Here is a 22940-nt window from a genome sequence, read left to right as displayed (position 1 = left end):
ACTTGTGCGTGAATATTCACAGAACCTTTTTTTTTTTGTAATAGCCGAAACCTGGGTATGACTCAGGTGTTCATCAACAGATGAGCAGATGAAAACAAGCTCTGGTCTAGCCAGGCACGAGGGTATAGTTAGCAACAGGAAGGGGTGAGTTACTCATACAGAACAACAAACAAGGGCGAAGCTCAAGAGAATTTTCTGAATGAAGGAAGCCAGAGGAAAAAGAAGACTCACTGTATATTTCCATATATACAGTGAAACTCAGAAATGCGGTAGAAAGCAGGTCAGCAGTGGCTCATGGGGGCTGGGGAAAGGGAAGAGTGACAGAAAGGGTTACAAAGGGGCAGGAGGACACCGTCAGGGAGGGGACGTGCCCACTCTCCCCATCATGGTGACCGTTTCTGAGGACATGAGTGGACACAAGTTTCACATGTTTTGAAATGTATCAAACTGTACATTTTTAATATGTGCAGTTTATTGTATGTCAATGATACCTCAATAAAGCTGTTTATTTAATGAACAGAGACTATGAATGAATGGGGAAGAGGCTGAAAGTGATCGCTTCGATAGGAAACCGTGCTGTCTTGCCCTATGTCCGTATCTGAGTTTATTTTCTGACCCAGAGCTTGTTGCTTGAAGACACAGCCAAGGTCTGCAGAGGGAAGGCCCAGCAACACCACTGCCAGCATTTGCTGGAATGTTCTCGCAAAGGAATGTGGCATTTACTCACAGGGCTGAGCACTCTGGCACAGAGAGCCCCTCACATTGTAGGACTGATGGACACAGGCTCTGAGTTGACGTTGGCATCTAAAGACCTGGAGGGTGGCTGGGCACAGTGGCTCATGCCTGTTATCACAGCACTTTGGGAAGCCAAGGAGGAATTGCTTGCACCCAGGAGATCAAGACCAGCCTGTGCATCACCACACCTGACTAATTTCTCTTAATTTTTCTTTTTTTGTAGACAGACACCCTTTTGTAGAGAGACAAAAAAAGAAAAATTAAGAGAAATTAGCCAGGCATGCTGGTGTACACCTCGGGTCCCAGCTGCTTGGGAAGGTGAGGCAGGAGGATCATTTGAGCCCAGGGGTTTGAGGCTGCAGTGAGCCATGATCATGCCACTGCACTCCAGCTGGGCAACATGGCAAGACCTTGTCTCGCAAAACAAACAGACAAGACCTGAAACGTTATCACTGTCTTCTGTTAGAGAGGAGCCTCATGGGTCAAGAAGTGAATGGTGTTCCTGCCAAGCTTAGAATGGGCCCTCAGGCAGGGTTCATGGACCCATCCAGTGGTCATTTTTACGGTCTCTGAATATTCCATTGGGATTGAGATATTCAGCAGTTAGAGTAATCCCCGTAAATCGTCCTTGGCCTGTGAGGTGAAAGCCACCATGAATGAACTGAGGAAGTCAAGGGTAGGTCACTGAAAGCATCCTCGGTCAAGATAATAAATCAGAAACACAACTGCATCTCGGCGAGGACAGTGGATGTTTGTGTGCACCATCAAGATCTCTGGTGTGACGAATTATTTCTATGTGTTCACTTAACTGGGCCACAGGGTGCCCAGATTAAACCTTGATCTGGGCATGTCTGTGAGGTTGATTCTGGGTGAGATGAGTATTGGGATGGGTGGACTCAGGAAGGCAGATGCCCTCCCCAGCATGGGGGCCTCCTCCCATCCATTGTGAACCTGAATAGAACAGGAAGGCAGGGGAAGAAGAATCTGCCCTCTTTTTCTTGCGTCACTGCTTGAGCTGGGACATCTTATCTCATCTCCTGCCCTCGGACTGGGATTTACTCTACTGGCTCTGCTGGGTCTCAGCTTGCAGAGGGGACAGATCATGGGAGCCAATTGCTCTCATCTCTCTCTCTCTCGTGTGTGTGTGTGTGTGTGTGTTCGTTCGCTGGGCTGGTCCTTGTGGAAGGTGAATAGATGGGATAGATTCTGGAAAATGGAAATGACTCCTGCAGGCTCAATGTGGCCCTGTCTCTGGTCACAACTGATGTGCTGGATGCGGTGTTTTTGCCAAAGCCTCAGGTGTGCAGTGTGTGACTATGATTTGTGGGTGTGTTGCCGGCTTGGCTGATGAAAGCTGTCAGCTCTAGTTCCCACTCCCACGGAATGGACAGTGTGGCTCCGTGCTCCTGGGACCTCTTCCACTATCTGTTAAAAGGTTGAAGAAATGAAAAGGTAACCTATGAAATGGGAGAAAATACTTGCAAACCATATATATGCTAAAGCTAATATCTAGCACATACAAAGAACAACTTAACAATGACAACTACAAAACAACCCAGTCCAAAAAACTGACAGAGGACTTGAAGAAGCTTTTCTCCAAAAAAGATATACAAATGGCCCATAAGCACATGAAAAGACGCTGAACATCAGTAATCATCAGGGAAATAGAACGAGATACTGCCTCTCACCCACTAGGATGGCGGCTAAGAAACCCCGAAAATAATGAGGTAAGGACGTGGCAACGTTGGAACCCCCGGGCACTGCTGGTGAGAGTGTAGAATGATGCAGCCGCTCTGGAGAACAGTATGGTGGCTTCTCACAACGTTAAAGATATAATTCCCATACGACCCAGCAATCCCACTTCTGATTCTGTGCCCAAAAGAGTTGAAAGCTGAGACACAAAGAGATGCTTGTCTACACATGTTCACAGCAGCATTATTCACACTAGCCAAAAGGCGAAGGTAACTCAAGTATCTATTGAGAGACAAATGAATATACAAAATGTGGTCCATCCATGCTGTGGAATATTATTCAGCCATAAACAGGAAGGAAATTCTGACACAGGCGACAACGTGGGTGAACCTTGAGGACTCGATGCTCAGTGAGATAAGCTGGTTGCAAAAGGACAGATGTCTAATTTCAGTTTTACGAGGTCCTTAGAGTAGAATTTGACCCTCATAGCTATGACTGAACGATGGTGGCCAAGGGCTGGATCGGGGGACGCGGGAACTGTTGTGTAATGGAGGCAGTTTCAGTAGGGGGCGCTGTCTTTCAGAAGCAAAGAGGCCTCGCTGGCTTTGTGCTTTCTCCTTTGTCACAGGGGAGACACGTGCAGCGTGTGTCTTTGATCTACACATCCAAACTTGCCCCTCCCTATGTTTGGGAAGATGAGAAAGTTCTGGAGATGGATGGTGGCGATGGCACCAATATAAATGTATTTAATGCCACTGAACTATACACTTAAAATGGTTAAGATGGTAAACTTTGTGATTTGTATATTTTATCACAATTTCAAAAAAAAAAAAAAAAGGAGAGATCTGGACTTCCTGACATCTGCAGTACAGCCCATTGAGTCAATGGATCATTAATTGAACATGAATGACTTAACAGGGAGCCGGCAGGATGAGTGGGGGTAGCGGGCGCACTGGGGTCCTCCTTAGGATGTGCCCGGGAGGACATGTGGTAATCCCTGCAAAGATCCAGGGTCCAGACCTGCGGGAAAGTTCTCAGAGGCCCAGGCTCAGGGGCATGTTTGCACGTCGAAATAAAAGACACATGGCTGCACATGTCTCCCCTGTGACAAAGGAGGCACAAAGCTGGCTAGGCCTCTTTGCTTTTCAAAGAAAGTGCCCCCTACTCCTGGAAATGTGGGGAGACAGTGTCACCTACTCCCAGGAATGGGGGAAACAGTGCACCCCACTCCATGGAACACAGAGAGACAGTGGCCCCCACTCCTGGGAATGTGGAGAGTCAGTGGCCCCCACTCTTGGGGACGTGGAGAGCCAGCGGCCCCCACTCTTGGGGACGTGGAGAGCCAGCGGCCCCCACTCTTGGGGACGTGGAGAGCCAGCGGCCCCCACTCTTGGGGACGTGGAGAGCCAGCGGCCCCCACTCTTGGGGACGTGGAGAGCCAGCGGCCCCCACTCTTGGGGATGTGGAGAGTCAGTGGCCCCGACTCTTGGGGATGTGGAGAGTCAGTGGCCCCGACTCTTGAGGACGTGGGGAGTCAGTGGCCCCACTCCAGGGAATATTGCCCTGGGCCATACTCTGGGCAATAGGGAAGCTGCAGCTCTGAGTGGGGCCTGTCGCAGAGGAGGCCTGACCACAGCCCAGTGCCAGGGCTTGGGAGGTTGGAATGCCCATCTGGGGTGCAGCAGGAGCACCAGCTCAGAGGCGAATCTCAGCATGCACCAGGGAGCTTCATGCAGCCCCGTGTCCCCAACAGGAGACGTGCATATGGTGCTGAGAACGGGGGTGGTTGTCGGGGTGGCCCCACTTCCCATCATTTCCAGTGCTCCATGGGGACTTCCTGTTTCTTGTGTCCTTAACGCCTGGCTCTGCGGCATTGGAGGCCCCTGTGCCTGAAGGAGAACCCTGGCAAGGGTGCAGAGAGGGTGTCTTTGAACTTCAAGGTCTGTCTGCCACGTGAGTCCTTTGGATTCCTGTGTCCAAGGACCACCAAGAAGAGGAGACAGCACCTTGTTGGGGTCAATTGACCCTGGCCGGCAGGAGGAGGCAGGGCTGCTGCAGCCCATTGTGGCCTGGGAGGGACATGGGCGGACTGCAGGGGACCTGTTCATGTACCCCTTGTACTCCTTGGCTAGGTGTGACCATGAATGGACAAGTAAAGTGGCCCTGGCCTAAGAAGGGCCTGTGCTGGGGCCAGACCATGCAGGTGAGAGGTGAGGGGAGTGCAGACTGGGCGGAGGAAGAGGGAGATGGTAAGTGCTGCTCACAGCCCCAGAGGAGCTCCAGTGAGCGGGGGCTGTGGTTTGTCCCAGGAGCCCTATTCCCAGGGCCCTGTGAGCTGCTCTTGCATCATGTGTAGGGAAGTGGATGACGCAGCACAGGGGCGCCATGCAGAGCCGCATGGAGAAAGGGCTCCCCGCCCGCTGCGAGGAGTGAGGACAACTGATGCTCCAGTGTCCAGAGCCTCCAGAATCCACCTCGGCTTTCGTGCCAACATCAGGCTGTTCTTGGGGTTCCCCTGGCCAAGGACTGAGCCAGGCAGCAGTACAAGGGCCCAGCCACTTCCACCCAAGGGACACTCTCCTGATGCCCAACCCTTGCTCCTGTGCTCCCTTAGCTTGGCAGAGCCCTTCGCAGGGGGCACTGGGACTTGGGGGCTGCCTCTGCCCCATCCTGAAGCCATCTCTATATTTTCATAGGTGTCCTCCCAGCACACCTTGTGCTCACCCGACTCCATCTCAGCATCTTCTCCTCTGAGAACTCAGCTCGCAACAACCCAAATTTTGGCTTTTTAATCCTCCTCCCAACAGAGAAATCATAATCGCTTCTAATGAGGCCAGAGTCTTCATTCATTCACCAAATCCTGAGTGAATGCAAGTTCAGGGGAGAAAAAGCTCTGCAGCGACCCGAGAAAACACAGTCCTAGGCAGCAGGGACAGCAAGTGCAAAGGCCCTGGGGCATGACCTCATTGGGTACAGTCAGGGAACAGCAGGGGGAATAGGGAGGCTGGAGTTGGCTGAACAAAAGTGCAACCAGGTGGCTAGAGGGATTCCAGGCCAGACCTGTGGGTCTTAGGCACTGCAAGCACTTAAAACTTTACTCTGAGCGAGGCAGGGCCGATGCAGGGCTCTGAGCAGAAGAGGGACGGGTCTGGTCTGTCTTATGTTGTGACAAGACCACTCCACCCACAGCCGCTGTGTGGAGAGTGGTCGGAAGGGGACCAGGGCAGAAGCAGGAAGACCACTGAGGACATTGGTGTTGTGCTCCAGGAGCCAAATGGTGGCTTGGACTGGGGTGGGGGATGTGGAGGTCTGAGGGTGGTCGGATTCTGGGTGCCTCCAACAGATGCGAGGTTGGGGAGTCAGAGAAAGAGGAGCCAAGCCTGGTGCCCAAACATCTGTGCAGGAATCAGACGCGGAGATGAGGTGGGAGCAGGAGGGAGGAGGGAAGCTGGCATTGGCCTGGTTCTGATGGAAACACTTGTCAGACAAGGGTGAGTGGGAACCTCAAGGCTGCACGCGACTATCTGGGTCTGCAATGGAGCCTGGACACGAGAGTCGGCACAGAGGCAGTCCATGTGGTCATAAGCAGAGGGGTCACCAAGTCTGTGAGTGTGGATGGAAAGGGACCAAGCCAGGCCCCGCAGCATGGAAAAGAGAGGAAGATGAGGACACTGAGCAATGAAGCACAGACAAAAATGCCCAGATGGTGGGATACACCCAGGAGGGTCCTACGGCCTGGGGCAAGGTGTAGGCACTAGCTCAAGGAGAGAAAGTGATCCAAGGAGGCGCCGGATGTGAACGATTATTCAGGTAAGGGGGTCCTGAGCCAGGACCTTGGGTGGAGTGCCTTGGGGGAGTCACTGCTGAGCTTGGGGTGTGTTGAGGAGAGGACAGGCTGTGGTCAAGTGGAGACACAGTGTGGAAGAATCGTCTGGGTGGCCTGTGTGTTTGCTGGTTTTCAGATGAAAGGAATACCCTTCATCAGGATGTTGGAAGGATCCTGAATGGAGATCTTTTCCCAGATAGCTGCATGGCTCCCTCACTCTCCTCCTAATTTTGACTTTCAAATCATATCCTTTTGGGATTTGGTGAGTGAAGGAAGACTCCAAACTCACCAGCAGCTGTTATCATTTCTTCCTTAGGGGAAGGTTTGGGCTGTTGCAGGTTGAGTTCTCCTAGAAGGAGAGGCTGAGGCAGAGTCAGGTTAACCCAGGAGTGGGGCCTGTGAGAACATTCCTCCTGCTGCGATATCCTGAGCTGGGGCAGGAACCTGCTGTCCAATGGACGGGTGACCTTTGAAGGAGCATGGGGAGTTTCCACCCAACATTGAGGGAAAGGAGCGATTTCATGGGATAGGCACAGAGGTTGGTGGGCACAGCACGTGTTGGTGGGCATGGGGCAGGGCATGATGTGCACCAAGACAACTGAAAGGCCAGGTCCCTAGTGGGACAGGATGGTGGAGGGGGCTGCTGGAAGTCAGAGACAAGAAGAAAGATAGAAGAGCCTCCAGGAGAGAGGGGTGTCAGTGGACACAATGGTGTGTGAAGGATGGAACAGAAAGAATGGAGTGTGGGGTACACAGTGTGAAGCATGGGGAAATATGGGACATGGAGAACGGAGTAAGCAGAATAGACAGTGGGCATGAAGAATGGGGAAGAGAACATGGAGAATGAAGCACTGGCTATAAAGGATGGAGAATGGAGCGTGGAACATTGAGAGTGAAGTGAGGAGAATGGGAAACGGAGTATGAAGAGACTGAATGTGGAGGCAGAGTATACAAGATGAAGAATGGAGGATGGAGAATGAAGTCTGAAGAATTCTGTAGCAGCATGGAACATGGAAGACGTATGGAAAACGGAGTGAGTATGGAGAATGGAGAACGGATAATAGAGGTAGCAAATGGGGTTGAGAGAATGGAGCATGGAGAATGAAGAAGGGAGTAGAGATGGAGTTTGGTGTAAGGAGGATAGAGAATTGAGAATGGAGGGTGGAGTGTGAGGTAGGGTATGGTGGACAGAATGTGGAATGCATCATGAGAGTGGGTCATGAGCATGCTGTATGGGGAACAGTGATGCAGAGTGAGGAATAGAGAAAGAAGTGTGCAGTATGGAGAGGAGCGCATGGAAAATGGAGCATGCAGAATGGAGATTAGAGAATGGAGTACAGTCAGTCCCTGACTTACAATGGTTCAACTTACAATTTTTTTTTACAATGGTGTGAAAGTGATATGCATTCAGTAGAAGTGATACTTCAAATCTGGAATTTTGAGGTTTTCCCAGGCTAGTGACCTGAAGTAGAATACTGTCTTATGAAGCTGCTGGGCAACCGCGATCCACAGCCCCCAGTCAGCCAGGCTAGTGTGAGTGCTCTGAACATGTTCCAGACAGAATGGGCTTACCTATGATGTTCAGTAGATTAGGTGTATTAAATGCATTTTCGACTTAAACAATGTATTTCACGTATGATGTTTATCAGGACATAACTCTCATAACTCAGAAGCATCTGGATAGAATATGGACAGAAAAGTATGGAGAATGAACAAGGGAAACTGTAGCATCTAATAACAGAGTATGGAGAATGAAGAATGGAGAATGAACAAGGGAAACTGTAGCATCTAATAACAGTATGGAGAATGAAGAATGGAGTATGAAAAGGAGAGGAATGTGGAAAATAAGGCACAGAATATGGAGAATGGCGCATCAAGAATGGAGTATGAAATATGAAGAATAGAATATGAACCATAGAGCATGGAGAATGGAAAACAAGGAATGAAGTACAGAATACGAAGGATGAAGTACTGAGTGTGGGGAATGGAGAATGGAAAATGATGTGTGGAAAATGGAAATTGGAGTTTGTGGGATGGAGTATAGAAAATGCAGAATGGTGATGGGTAGGAAGTACTGATTCTGGAGACTGTAGACGGATAATGAGAATGGAGGATAGAGAACGCACAGCCACACCTGGTTTTATTGTGCTTTGCAAATATTGTGTTTTTTACAAATTGAAGGTTGTAGCAACCCTGTGTCCAGCAAGTGGTACCATTTTTTCCAATAGTGTGTGCTCACTTCGTGTCTCTGGGTCACATTTGGGAAATTCTTCAAATATTTCACACTTTATTATTTTAGCATTTATGGCAATCTGTGATCAGTGATCTTTGAGGTTACTATTATCATTGTTTTGAGGTGCTATGGACCATGCCCATATAAGATGGGGAACTTAATCGATGTGCTGTTTGTGCTCTGACTGCTCTACCAACTGGCCATTCCCCTATCTCTCTCCCTCTCCTCAGGCTTCTCTATTCACTGAGGCACAACAGTATGGAAATTAGGCCAATTAATAAACCAGCAATGGCCTCTGAGAGTTCAAATGTAAAAAGAGTCTCATGTCTCTCACTTTAAATCAAAAACTAGACATGATTAAGCTTACTGAGAAAGGCCTGTTGAAAGCCAAGATAGGTGAAAGCTAGGCCTTTTGCACCAATTAGTCACGTTGTGGATGTAAAGGAAAAGTTCTTGAAGGAAATTAAAAATGCTACTCCAATGAACACATGAATAATAAAGAAGCAAAACAGTCTTTTGCTGATAGGGAGAAATTTTAGTGGTCTGCATAAAAGATCACACCCCCCCCCATAACATTCCCTTAAGCCTTATTCAGAGCAAGGCCCTAACTCTCCTCAATTCTGTGAAGGGTGAGGAAGCTGCAGAAGAAAAGTTGGAAGATAGTAGAACTTGGATCATGAAGTTTAAGGGAGGAAGCCATCTCCATAACATAAAAGTACAAAGTGAAGCAGTAAGTGCTGATATAAAAGCTGCAGCAACTTATCCGGAAGACCTAGCTAAGATCATTGAGGGAGGTAACTACATTAAATAGCAGATTTTCAATGTAGATGAAATGGCCTTCTATGGGGAGGAGATCCCATCTAGGACTTTCATAGCTAGAGAGGAGAAGTCAATGCCTGGCTTCAAAGCTTCATATGAAAGGCTGACTGTTTTTTTATGGCTAATAGAGCTGGTGAAGCCAACATTCACAATTCCAAAAACTCTAGGGCCCTTAAGAATTTTTATGCTAAATCTACTCTGCCTGTGCTCTGTCAGTGGAACAAAAAAGCCTGGATGACAGCACGTCTGTTTACAACATGGTTTGCTCAATATTTGAGGTCCACTTTTGAGAACTACTGCTCAGAAAAGAATTCCTTTCAAAACTTTACTGCATATTAAGAATGCACCTGGTCACTCAAGAGCTCTGATGGAGATGTACCAGGAGTCAAATGTTGTTTTCATACCTGCTAACACAACATCCATTCTGCAGCCCATGGATCAAAGAGTAATTTTGACTTTCAAATAATATTATTTAAGAAATATACTTCGTAAGGCTATCAGTCCCATAGATGGAGATTCCTCACATGGATCTGAATCTGAGCAAAGTAAATTGAGAGGCTTCTGAAAAGGATTCACCATTCTAGATGCCATTAAGGACATTTGTGATTCATAGGAGGAGGTAAAAATATCAACATTAGCAGGAGATTGGAAGAAGCCATTTCTCTCATGGATGATTTTAAGGAGCTTAAGACTTCAGTGGATGAAGTAATTGCAGACATTATGGAAATGGCAAGAAAACTAGCAGTGGGGCCTAAAGATATGATGAAATTGCTATAGCCTCATGATAAAATTTGATCAGATGAGGAGTTGCTTCTAGGGATGAGCAAAGATTGTGGTTTCTTGAGATGGAATCTACTCCTGCTAAAGAAGATGCAGTGAATATTGTTGAAATGACAACAAGGGATATAAAATATGACATAAACTTAGTTGATAAAGCAGTGGCAGGGTTTGAGAGGCTTGATTCCAGTTTTGAAAGAAATTCTACTGTGGTTAAAATGCTATCAAACAGCATCACATACTACAGAGAAATCTTCCATAAAAGGAATAGCCAATCAATGTGGCAAACTTCATTGTTGTCTTATTTTAAGAAATTGCCACAGCCACCCCATCCTTCAGCAACCACCACCCTGATCAGTCAGCAGCCGTCAATAACTAGGAAAGACCCTCCACCAACAAAAAGATCATGACTCCTTGAAGGCTCAGATGATCATTAGCATTTTTTAGCAATACAATTTATTTAAGCTAAGGTATATATATTGTTTTTTAGACATAATTCTATCGCACACTTAATAGACTATAGTATAGTATAAGCATATATGCACTGGGAAACAAAAAAATGTGTTACTTGTTTTATTGCAATATTTTCTTTATTGTTGTGGTCTGGAACTGAACCTGCAATAGCTTTGAGGCATTCCTGTAGTATGGAGAATGGTTATGTTGAATGGAGAATGAGGTATAGAATATGAAGACTGGATTATGGAGTATAGAGAACAAAGAATGGAGTACAGTTGATTTCTGACTTATGATTTCATTTACTATTTTTCAATTTTACAATGGTGTGAAAGCGATGGGCTGTCAGTAGAAACCATACTGAATTTTGATTTCTCCTGGCCTATAATACTGTATCATCACGGTGGGCAGCCACGGAGAGTCACAGCCCTCAGTCACCCAGGCTAATGTAAGTGTTCTACGCATGTTTAAGGTAGGCTGGGCTAAGCTATGATGTACAGTAGATTAGGTGTATTCAATGCATTTATGACTTGTAATATTTTCAATTTACCATGGAGGTCAAGATGTAACCCCATTGTAAGTTGAGGAGCATGTGTGTAGAATATAAACAAAAGAGTACAGAGTATGAAAGACAGAGAATAGGGAAAGAAGCATGAGAAAAGAGATTGGGATAAAAATATATAGCTAGAATACAGAGAATAGATAATGAACTATGGAGATAGGACAATGAAGAGTGGGGCACGGAGTATAGACTAGGGAGAAAGGAGATGAAATATAAAGAACATAGAATATAGAGAGGGGGTATGGAGAATGGAATATAGCTTGGACTATAGCATATAGAGAATAAAATATAAAGTATGGAGTATGGAGAAAAAAATGTGGAGCATGGAAAATGAAGAACGAGGAACAGAGTATGAAGAATAAAGAATGGAATGGGGTCTAGAATATGGAGAATGATACCTGGAGCATGGAAAATGGAGAATGGAATGGAATATGGAAAATGAAGAATAGACAGTGGAATACAGACAATGGTAGGTGTATGAAGTATGAAACTTGGAGGATGGAGAATGAAGAAAAAGTACAGAGTATGGAGACTGAGTATGGAGAATGAAGTATGGAGTATAGAGTATGGAGAATGGAGTACCAAGTATGATAAATATTGTGCAAAGTGTGTACTGCATGTGTGCACAGAGAACCTGAAACAATATATGGTCCAAGAGGAAGGCCTAGTGCAAGGCCTGATATATGATAGATGTTCCCAGAAACTAAGGTAAGACAGGTAGCACTGGATCTGCACACAGTGGGGGCAGTAATCCATAATCCATAACTATGAATATGGGGTATAAGAACTGCAGAATAGAGTATAGAGTATGAAGTGGGTTATGGGGTATGGAAAATGGTGTATGGAGTATAAAGAATGGAAAATGGAAAATAAATAACAAAGAATTGAAAGCAGCTGGAGCAGGAAAATGGTATATGGAGAATGAAGAGTGGAGTATGAACAATGAATATGAAGTATGGAAGATGGAGAATAGAATATAGAGTATGAAGGATGGCATATGCAGTATGAGAAATGCATGCACAATGGAGTATAAAAAATAAAGAATAAAATTGGAGAATGGAGTGGAGTAGATAGATAACAGTCTACAGAGAATAAATTAAGGACAATGTGGTATGAAATATGGGCTATGGTGTATAAAAATGATGTATGGAAATGGAGTATAAAGTGAAAAGTATGGTGTATGGAGAAAAGAGAATGGAGGACAGTGTACAGAGTATGCAGTATGGTGAATAGAGAACGGTATGTGTATGGAGTGTGGAGAAAGGAAAATGGGGGATGATTTATGGGCTATGGACTACAGAGAATAAAGAATGAAGAATGAAAGCAGACAACATATAATGGAGTATGGAGAATGGAAAATAAAGAAAGGAGAATGGAGCATGGAGAATGGAAAATGGAGAAAGACATATGGAGAATGAAGTATAGAGAAAATAATAGAGAATGGATTATGAACTATGAACTAGGGAGCATGGAGTGTGGAGCATGAGAAATGAAGAATAGAGAATGGTACATGCAGAATGGAGAATTGTGTATGGAGAATGGAGAAATATTGAAAAGAATAATGAAGCATACAATATGGAAAATGGAAAGTTGAGAATGGTGTATGGAGAATGGAAAATATAGAATGGAAATTGGTGCATGAAGAATCAGATGTGAAGAAAGAATAACTGAGTATAGAGTTTGGAGAACAAAGGATGGAATTGGAAAAGGAGGAAGGGGGAATGGCATATGAAGAAAAGAGTATGGAGGACAAAGAATGGAGAATGGAGCATGCAGTGTGAAGTATGAAGAATGGAGAATGGAAAATGGTGCATGGAGAATGGAGTTTGGAGAAAGGTGAACGGAAAATGCAGTGTGGAGAAAGAAGAATGGAAGATGGAGGATGAAGAAAGAAGAAGGGAGAATACAGTATGGAGTACAAAGGATGGAATATGGAGAATGGAGTATAGAGAAAAAAGAATGAATCGTGGAGATTGGAAAATGTATAGAAAAGTATGACATATGGGAGAAAATTTTCGCAACCTACTCATCTGACAAAGGGCTAATATCCAGAATCTACAATGAACTCCAACAAATTTACAAGAAAAAAACAAACAACCCCATCAAAAAGTGGGCAAAGGATATGAACAGACACTTCTCAAAAGAAGACATTTATGCAGCCAAAAGACACATGAAAAAATGCTCATCATCACTGGCCATCAGAGAAATGCAAATCAAAACCACAATGAGATACCATCTCACACCAGTTAGAATGGCGATCATTAAAAAGTCAGGAAACAACAGGTGCTGGAGAGGATGTGGAGAAATAGGAACACTTTTACACTGTTGGTGGGACTGTAAACTAGTTCAACCATTGTGGAAGTCAGTGTGGCGATTCCTCAGGGATCTAGAACTAGAAATACCATTTGACCCAGCCATCCCATTACTGGGTATATACCCAAAGGACTATAAATCATGCTGCTATAAAGACACATGCACAGGTATGTTTATTGCGGCACTATTCACAATAGCAAAGACTTGGAACCAATCCAAATGTCCAACAATGATAGACTGGATTAAGAAAATGTGGCACATATACACCATGGAATACTATGCAGCCATAAAAAATGATGAGTTCATGTCCTTTGTAGGGACATGGATGAAACTGGAAATCATCATTCTCAGTAAACTATCGCAAGGACAAAAAACCAAACACCGCATGTTCTCACTCATAGATGGGAATTGAACAATGAGAACACATGGACACAGGAAGGGGAACATCACACTCTGGGGACTGTTGTGGGGTGGGGGGAGGGGGGAGGGATAGCTTTAGGAGATATACCTAATGCTAAATGACGAGTTAATGGGTGCAGCACACCAGCATGCCACATGTATACGTATGTAACTAACCTGCACATTGTGCACATGTACCCTAAAACTTAAAGTATAATAAAAAAAAAAGAAAAGTGTGATGTATGGATAAAGGAGAATGGAAAGTGGAGTATAAAGAATGAAGAATGAAGGAAGTGTATGGAGAATAAAGTATGAAGAAAGGAGAATTAAGAACAGAGTATAGACAATGGAGTATGAGGAGAGAAGAATGAGCAATGGAGTATAGGGAATGGAGTATGGAGAAAACAGTATGAAGAATGAAGAATGCCAAAAGCAAAATGGAGTATGGAGAACAAAGCATGGAAAATAGAAAATGGAGAATGAAGAATGATGTATGAGAGTAGAGTATGAAGAAAGGAGAATGGAGTATAGAGATGGAGAACGGAGAATAGGTAGTGACATATGGAGAATGGAATATGGGGAAAGAAAAGTGGAGAATAGCCTATGGAGAATGGAGGATGGTGAATGATGTATAAGGAATGGAGTATGGAGCACACCAGTCAGAATGGCAATTATTAAAAAGTCAAGAAACAACATATGCTGGTGAGGTTGCAGAGAAAAAGTAACACTTTTACACTGTTGGTGGGAATGTAAATTAGTTCAACCATTGTGGCAGGCAGTGTGGAGATTCCTCAAAGATCTAGATGCAGAAAAACCATTTGACCCAGCAACTGCATTACTGGGTATATACCCAAAGGAATATAAATCATTCTACCATAAAGACACAAGCACGTGTACATTCATTGCAGCACTACTCACAATAGCAAAGCAATGGAATCAACCCAATGTCCATCACTGGTAGGCTGGATAAAGAAAATGTGGTATATATACACCATGGAATACTATGCAGCCATTAAAAATGAGATCTCGTCCTTTGCAGGGACATGAATGGAGCTGAAAGTTGTTATCCTCAGCAAACTCATGTAGGAACAGAAAACTCAACACCACATGTTCTCACTTATAAGTGGGAGCTAAACAATGAGAACACGCGGACACATGGAGTGGGGGAAACAACACACACTGAGGCCTGTCAGTCAGGGGGCAGGGGGAGGGACAACATAAGGAAGAATAGATAATGGATGCTGGGCTTAATGCTTAGGTGATGGGTTGATCTGTGCATCAAACCACCATGGCACATGTTTACCTATATAACAAACCTGCACATCCTACACATGTACCCCAGAACTTAAAATAAAAGTTGAAGAAAAAAATGGAGTATGGAGAAAAATGGAGAATGGACTATGGAATATTAGTATAAAGAATGTAGTACGGAAAAGGGGGAATGAAGAATGCAGAATGCCATATGTAAAATGGACCACGAAGAAAGGAGAATAGAGCATAGAGTATGGAGAATAAAAAACTGTAATGGAAAGGTGTATGAAGAACAGAATATGGCAAATAGAAAATGGAGAATGGTGTTTGAAGAAAGGTGAATAGAGAATGGAGCATGGAGAATGAACTATGAACAAAAGTATGAAAAAGGGAGTGTGCAGAATAAAAAATGGAGAATGAAGAATGGTGTATGTAAAGTGGGGTAGGAAGAAAGCAGGATGGAGTATAGAGTATAGAGTATGGAGGATTAAAAATGGAGAATGAACCATGGTGTACGAAGAATGAAGAAAGGACATTAGAAAATAAAGAATGAAGAACAGCATATGAGGATGGAGTATAAAATATATAGTATGGAAAATGGAGGATGGGGAATGGTGCCTGGAGAATGAAGTATAGAGAAAGGAGTAAGGAGAATGAAGTATGAAGAATGGAGTATGTTGAAAAGAGAACGAATGAACAATGAGTATAGAGAATGAGGTATAGAGAAAGGAGCATGATGAACAGAAAATGGAGAATGAAGAATGGTGTATGAAAAATGAAGTATGAAGAAAGAATTGAGTATAGAGTACATAATGTGGAGAATAAAAAGTGGAGAATGGAATACGGAGAATAAGGTATGAGGAGGAGGATGAAGAAATGATAATACAGAAAGGAGTATAGAGAATGGAGAGTGGAGAATGGTATGTGGAAAATGAAGTATGGAGAAAAAGAATGAAGAACGGAGTATAGAAAATAAAAAATGGAGAATGGAGAGTAGTGTACAGAGAAGCGAATATGAAGTATACCATATGGAAAATGGAGAATGCTATACAGAGAAAGGAATAAGGAGTATGGAACAAGAAGAATGGAGTATGATGAAAAAAGAAAGAAGAATGGAGTATGGAGAATGAGTATGGAGAAAGGAGAATAGAGTATGCAGAATGGAGTATGGAGAAAGGATCATGAAGAATAGAAAATGTAGAATGAAGAATGGTGTATGTACAATGGCATATGAAGAAAGAAGAATGGATTATAGAGTATGGAGAATAAAAAATGAAGAATGTACAACAGTGTATGAAGAATGGAGGATGAAGAATAGAAAATGAGGAATGAAGAATGGCATATGAGGAGGGGTATGAAGAAAGGAGAGTGGAGAAAGGAGCATGGTGAGAGTAAAGAGTAATGTGTGGAGAATGGACTATGAAATATGGCTTATGGAGTATGCAGAATCCATAATGGACAGTACAGGATGGTGTATAGACAATGGAGTACAAAGTATAGAGTAAGGAAAATGGAAAATGGTGTATAGAGAAAGGAGTCTGAATAATGGAATATGACAAAAGAAAAAGAAGAATAAAATATGGAGGAGAGTGTGGAGAAAGGAGAATGGAGAAGAGATAATAAACTATGGAGAATAGAAAACAGAGATTTAAAATGGTGTATGTAGAACGGAATATGAAGATAAAAGAATGGAACATAGAGTATGGAGAATGAACAATGGTGTGTGAAGAATGTAGTATGGAGAACAGAAAATGAAGAATGGAGAAAGAATGGAGAATGGAATATGAGGAGGACTGCGAAAAAAGGAGAATGGAGAAAGGAATATGGAGAAAGGAGTCTGGAGAATGGTGTATGGAGTATGGTTTATGGAGAGTGGAGTGTGGAATCCAAAAGAGAGAATGGAGAATAGAAAATGGTGTATAAGGAATGGAGCAGGGGGGGGAAAGAATGGAGTGTGAAATGTGGGATATAAAAAATGGAGGATGGAGAATGGAAAACGGGGAATGAAGTTCTTGGATGGATAATAAAGTATGAAAAGAGAAGAATGAGTATTGGGTATGTAGAATGAAGTCAGAAGAATGGAAAATGAAGAACAGAGGATAGTGTACAGAGAATGGCATATAGTGAGAGGGGAAAAGAAAATGGAGTTTGGAGAATAAGTATGAATAATTTTAAAAAGGTATAGAATATGGCATATGGAATGTGAAGATTACAAAATGCAATGCGGAATGAAAAATGGTATATAAAGAATGCAGTATGGAGAAAGGAGAATGGAATATGGAAAATGGAGTATAGACAAAGAAGCGATAATGGAGTATAAAGAATAATGTTTGGAGAATGGAAAATGGGATATGAAAAATGGAGAATGGTGTAAGGGGATTAGTATGGAAAAAGAGTGTGGAGTATAAAGTATAGACAATGGAGAATGCAGAAAGGGGGATGGAATTTGGAGTGTGATTATGGAGAAAGGAGTTTGGAGAATGGAAATGGAGAATGGTGTATGGAGAATGAACTATAGGTGAGGGAGAATGGAGAACGATGTATAAAGTATGGAGTATTGAAAATGCAGAATGTAGTATGAAGAAACAGGAATGGAGAATGGGATATGAAAAATGGAGAATAGAGAATAGCTTATGGAGAATGAAGTATGGAGAAACCAGACTGGAATACAAAATATGAGAAATAGAGATTGAGAATAGAGTATGGAGAATGGAGAGTATTGTATGGAGAATGTAGCATACAGTGTGGAGAAACAGTATTGAGAATAAAGTACGGAGTATGGAGAATTTATAGAGAAGTATAGAGCATGGAGAATGGTGCACAGAAAGGAGAATGAAGAATGGTATATATAGAATAAAGTATTGTGTATGAAGAAAGAGGAATGGAGAAGAGAATACGAAGAATACATAATGGTTTATGGAGAATGGAATATGAAAACTTCAGATTGAAATATAAAGTATGCAAATGGAGAATGAAGAATAATAGAGTATGTAAAATGAAAAATGGTGGATTGAGAATGAGGAAAGAGTAAGAGAAATGGAGGATGGATGATAATGTATGGAGAATGAAGTATGGAAAAAAGAATAAAGTATTGAATACAGAGATTGATGATGGAGAAAGGAGTATGGAGAAAGCAGAATGAGAATAATGTATACATTATGTAGTGGGGGAATTGAGAATGGAGGTTGGAGTCAGGAATACGAAGTATGGATAATGAAAAATGGAGTATGGTATATGCAGAATAGAGTTAGAAGAAAGAAAAATGGAGTATAGAGTATGAAGAATGGCTTATGGAGAACTGACGTGGAGAATGGAGAATAAGGAATATAGTACGGAGAACAAAGAATAAAGAATTGTGTGTGAAGAATAAAGTATGGAAAAAGAAGACTGGAGAATTGTGTATGGAGTGAGTATGGAGAAGGGAACGTTAAGAATGGATATTAGAGAATGGTATATGGAGGATGGAGAGTGGAATATAGTAAATGGGGAATAAAGAATAGAGTATGGAGAATGAAATATGAAGAAAAGAGAATAAAGTGTGGAATATGGGGCATTGAGAATGGTGTATAGAGAATGAGGTGTGAGGAAAAAGAATGAGAATGAAGTATTAAGTAAGTCTGGAATATGGGGAATGGAGAATAGAAAAAGGAGAATGGAGCATGGTGTGTAAAGAATTGAGAATGAAGAATGGGGCATAAAATATGGAGAACGGTGTGTGGAGAATAGAGTATGGAGAAAGAAGAATGAAGAATGGAATACGGAGAATGGTGTATGAAGAATGAAGTATGGAGAAAAGAGAATGGAGTATGGAATACAAAGAATGAACAAAGAAAAATGGTGTGTGGAGAATGGAGGGTGTAGAAAGGAGAATGAGAATGGTGAAGTATAATGCATGAAGTATGGAAAATGAAGTGAGTCTGGAATATGATGCATGGTGTATGCTGAATGGTTTATTGAGAAAGAAACATGAAATATGGAGTATGGAAAATTGAGAATGGTGTACAGAGAACAGAGTATGGAGAAAGGAGAATAAAGAACATAGTACAGAGAATGGAGAAAAAGAAAATAGTGTATGGAGAATAAAGTATGTAAAATGAAGAATGGGGAATTGTATATGGCATATAGAGTATGGAGAATGGAACAGAAAAAATGAAGAATGGAGAGTGTTGAATGGAGAATGCAGTATAAATAATGAAGAATGGAGTATTGTTAATCAAATAATAAAAGAACTGAAAATAGTCCAGGTGCGGTGGCTCACGCCTGTAATCCTAGCACTTTGGGAGGCCGAGGCAGGTGGATCACTTGAGGTCAGTAGTTCAGGACCAGCCTGGCCAACATAGTGAAACCCAATCTCTACTAAAAATACAAAAATTAGCTGGGCATGGCGGTGCTTGCCTGTAATCACAGTTACTTGGGAGACAGAGGCAGGAGAATCACTTGAATCTGGGAGGCGGAGGTTGCAGTGAGCCGAGATCACGCCACTGCACTCCAGCCTGGATGACAGAGTAAGACTCCATCTCAAAAAGAAAAAAAAAAGAATGGAATGTAAAGAATGAAAAGCCAAGAAAGGAGAATGGAGAATGATGTATGGAGAATAAGGTATGGAGAAAGAGAATGGAGAATAGGCCATGATGTATGGAGAATGGACTGTGAAAATGGAGAATGGTGTATGAAAAGTGGTGTATCTGAGAGCAGAAAAGGAAATGGAGGATGGAGAATGAGTATGAAGAACAAAGAACCAAGCATGGAGCAAGTAGTATAAAGAATGGAGTACAGAGATGAAAAAATGGAGAATGGAGAATGGTGTATAAAGAATGAAGCATGGAGAAAGGAGAACGGAGTACAAAGAATGAAGCATGGAGAAAGGAGAATGGAGTGCGGAGAAAAGACAAGAGAGGATGGAGTATAAAGAATAAGGTTTGGAGAATGGAATATGGGTATGAAAATGAAGGGTATAAAGAAATTGGAGTATGGAGAAAGAACAAAGGAGTGTGGAGTGTGGAATATGAAGAATGGAAAATGCACAATAGAGAATGACGTGTGGAGGGGAAAGATTGAGAGAAGAGAATGGAGAATAGAGTGTGGAGTGTGGAGAATTTGAAATAGAGACTGGAGAATGTTTATGAGGAATAGAGAATGGAGTAAGGAGTATGGAGAAAAGAGAATGGAGAATGAAGAGTGGAGAATAGAGAATGGAGAGTAGAGACTGGAGTATGGATAAGGAAGTATGGAGAAAAGAGTGGAGAATGAAGTATGGAGCGTGAAGAAGAGGGAAAGGAGAATGGTGTGTAATGAATGGAGAATGTAAAAAGGGGAATGAAGAATGGAGAATGGAGGAAGGTATATGGGGAATAAAGTACAGAGAAAAAAGCATGGAGTGTGAAGTACAAAGAATGGAGAGGTCGGGAGTGGTGGCTGAAGCCTGTATTCCCAGCACTTTGGGAGGCCAAGGTGGGTGAATCCCTTGAGCCCTAGAGTTTCAGACCAGAGTGGGCAATATGGCAAAACCTTGTCTCTACAAAAAATACAAAAATTAGCTGGGCATGGTGGCACACGCTTGTAGTCCCAGCTACTCAGAAGACTGAGGTAGGAAGATTGCTTGAGCCCAGGAGGTGGAGGTTGCAGTGAGCCGAGATTGTACCACTGCACTCCAGTCTGGGCGACAGAGCAAGATCCTGTCTCAACTAAATGAATAAATAAATAAATAATGGAGAATGAAAAATGGAGTATGGAGAATGGATTGTGGAAAAAGAAGAATAAAGATTGAACTATGGGTATAGAGTATGGAAAACATTATGGAAATTGAAAAATGGAGAATGGAATATAGAGAAAAAAGAGTGAAGTGTGGAGAATGGAGCATGGCAAAAGGAGAAAAGAGAAAAAAATGTAGAGAATAAAATTTGGAGAATGGAGTATGGGGAATGAAAATGGAGAAGAGACTACGGCCTACAGAGAATGAAGTATAAAGTATAGAAAATGGAAAATGGAGAATTGAGAATCATGTATATTGAATGGAGTATGGAGAAAGCAGTAAGGACGATGAAGTATAATGAGGGGAAAAAGAAAGTGAAGCATGCAAAATGACTATGGAGGCCGGGCACAGTGGCTCACGCCTGTAATCCCAGCACTTTGGGAGGCTGAGGCGGGCAGATAACTTGAGGCCAGGAGTTCGAGACCAGCCTGGCCAACATGGTGAAACCCCATCTCTACTAAAAATACAAAAATTAGCCAGTGTGGTGGTGAGGGCCTGTAATCCCAGCTACTCAGGAGGCTGAGAGTAGAAGAATCTCTTGAACCTGGGAGGTAGAGGTTGCAGTGAGCCGAGATTGTGCCATTGCACTCCAGCCTGGGTGACAGAGCAAGACTCCATCTCAAACAAAAAAAAAAGACTATGGAGAAAGAAGAAGAATATGGAGAATGGTGAATGGAGAACTGAGAATAAAGTATAGAGAATGGACTATGAGGAGAGGAGAATGAGCAATGGAATATAGCAAATGGAGGATGGAAAAGGAGCATGGAGAATAGAAGAAAACTGAATATGGGGAATGGAATATGGACAAAGTAGAATGGAGGATGGAAAATGAAGAATGGCATATGGAGAATAAAGCATTAACAAAGGAGAATGGGGAATAGAGTATGGAGAAGAGAAAAAAATAGAATGGAGAAAGGAGTATGAAGAACGGTGAATGGAGCTGGTGTATGATGAATGGAGTATGGAGCATGAAATATGTTGAATGGAGCTGAGAGAAGGAAAAATGGAGAGTGGTGCATGAAGAAGGGTGTATAGTGAGGGGGGAAAGAACATGGAGTATAAAGAAGGAGTATGAAGAATGAAGAACAAATATGGAGTATGTAGACCTGAGTGCAGAGACAAAAGAATGGAAAATAGTGTATAAAAAATAGTGTATGGAGAAAGCAGAAAGGAGGATTAAGTATGGAAAATAGAGTATAAAGAAAGAAGGAGAACAAAATATAGAGAATAATGATTGGAGAATGGAGTATGGGGAATTTAAAATGCTGAATAATGTAAGGAGATTGAAGCATGGAGAAAGGAGAAAGAAGTGTGTATTATGGAGTATGGAGAAAGAAGAATGAATATGGAGTGTGCAGTATGATTATGGAGGATGGAAGATGAAAAATGGAAAATTCAGAATGAAGAATGGTGTATGAAGGAGAAGATATGGAGAGAGAACAATGGAGAACGGAATATGAACGATGTTCAATTTGGAATAGACAACATTGTAGGCAGAATGGAGAATAAAGAGAGAGGAATGGAGAATGGTGTATGATGTATGTAGTATGAAATATGAAGAAAGGAGAATGGTGTGTGAAAAATGAAATATGGAGAATAGTGTATAGAGGTGGAATATAGAGAATGAAAAATGTATAATAGAAATGGTGCATGGACAATGGCATATGGAGAAAATAGTGAATAATGGAGTATGGAGAAAAGCAAATGGAGACTGTTGCATGACAAATGGAATATGAAGAAAGTAGAATAGAGAATGGAGTATGGAGAATAAAGATTGGTGTATATAAAATTAATTAAAGAGAAAACAGAATGGAGTATGGAGTATGCAGTATGGACAATGAAGAATGATGTATAAAGAGTGGTGTATGTAAAAAAATGAAGAATAGAGAATGGAGGTGAGAAAATGGAGACGGGAGAATATTGTGTGGATAATGGAGTATGAAGAAAAAAGGATGAAGTATGAAGAATGGGCATGGAAAAAGAAAAACAGAGCAGGGAATATAGAGAATAAAGTTTTCAGAATGAAGTATTGAGAATGGAAAGTGGAGAAATGAATGGTGTATTGAGAATGAAGTATGAAGAAAGGAGAATGAAGTATGGAGTATTATTATATAGAGTAAGGAGAATA

This window comes from Pongo pygmaeus, chromosome 9 (genome assembly GCF_028885625.2).
Source record: "Pongo pygmaeus isolate AG05252 chromosome 9, NHGRI_mPonPyg2-v2.0_pri, whole genome shotgun sequence".
Lineage (NCBI taxonomy): Eukaryota > Metazoa > Chordata > Mammalia > Primates > Hominidae > Pongo > Pongo pygmaeus.
The sequence above is the reverse complement of the archived record's forward strand: the minus strand, read 5'-3'. Positions refer to the sequence as shown.